The sequence below is a fragment of the Otolemur garnettii genome, unplaced genomic scaffold (genome assembly GCF_000181295.1).
Source record: "Otolemur garnettii isolate 467f Iridium unplaced genomic scaffold, OtoGar3 scaffold00081, whole genome shotgun sequence".
Lineage (NCBI taxonomy): Eukaryota > Metazoa > Chordata > Mammalia > Primates > Galagidae > Otolemur > Otolemur garnettii.
Genome location: NW_003852476.1, coordinates 6,753,139 through 6,754,681, shown reverse-complemented (window position 1 = coordinate 6,754,681; position 1,543 = coordinate 6,753,139).

Genomic DNA, 1,543 nt, shown 5'->3' with positions numbered 1-1,543 from the left:
GACAGCAGCCACAGGCAGAAGTAAGTAAAAAGACAATTAACACCAGCCCTCAGGGTATAATACAGCTGACACAAAGGCAGTGGGCAGGCAGAGGCTAGAATTGACACCTGAGTATAAACTGCTATTTGTCTGCTGCCCAGAGCTGAATGCAGCCTCTGACTGGCAGAGAAATCTAGCTGGACAGAAGCACGCAAGGCCCCCCTGCCGAACTTGGATTTCTGGCTGATTTTGCCAGTTGTAAACCCCGGGAGCAGTTGCCTACTGGAGTGAATAGGGTCACAGACCTGGGGGATTACGAGTGACTGGGTGCAAGGTGGGGAAGGAGGTATTAACCTTCCCAGACTAACCCATCTGCTGGGTAGGTCCCTTTGCCATCACAGAGCACTGGAGCAAGTTATATCTGAGCTACAAGTGGACCCCTCTTATCTAGCTGCCAGAAACGCTACCACTGCCATTCCCCAACCTCCTGGCTGCTCGGGGGCGGGGGGGGTGGGGGGCCTGAAGTAGGACTGATCTAGCCACTACAGTTACCCTGTTCCACCAGTTGCCCCAGGGGGGCTGAACTAGGACTGACCCAGCTGCTGCTGGACTCCTGGCCCCCAGTCACCCCAGCAGGCCGATGAGGTCTAAATCAGCTACGCACACTTCCCTGTGGCTGCTGTCATTCCACTGCACCCAGGTTGCACCAACACCCAAGAACTGGGAGAAGACAACAGACACCCTCTGCCTGTCTCTCCAGGCAACCAGAAGAAGCCACCAACTGAACAGTTATGATAAGGCCTCCAAACAAGGTAAAGTCAACATGGGGTGGAATTAGCAGAAAAACTCTGGCAACTCAAATAATCAGAGTAGATTAACTCCCCCAAGGAAAAATGGGGCAGATGCAATTGAAGACCCCATCCACAAGCAAATGGCTGAGATGTCAGAAATTGAGTTCAGAATCTGGATAGCAAATAAGATTAACAGAATAGAAGAAATGAAAGAATTAGAAGTTCAAGAAATTATTCAAAAGATATCTCAAAAATTCTTCACAAGATGTCTCAAGAACTCAATGATTTCAAAGATAACATGATCAAAGATTTTGAAACACTGGGACAGGAGGTTGCAGCCCTCAAGGATCTGAAAGATACAGTGGAATCCCTCTGTAACAGAGTGCAACAGGCAGAAGAAAGGATCTCTGATTTTGAAGACAAAGCTTTTGAAGAAGCCCAGGAGCGCAAAGATCAAAAGAACTGGAGAGCAAAAACGGATCTCACTCTCAGAGAGCTCTCGGATACCTTGAAGAAAACCAAATTCGCCTTATAGGAATTCCTGAAGGTGATGAAGTTGCTTCACCAAACACAGAGGCTCTTCTTCACAAAATTATAAAAGAGAACTTTCCAGACATGCCAAGAGATTCTGAAATTCAGATAGCAGATAGTTTCAGAAACCCAGCACGACTCAACCTGAACAAGACATCCCCCAGGTACATCATAATTAACTTCACCAAAGTTAAGATGAAAGAGAAAATTCTGAAAGCAGTCAGACGTAAAAAAACCATAAC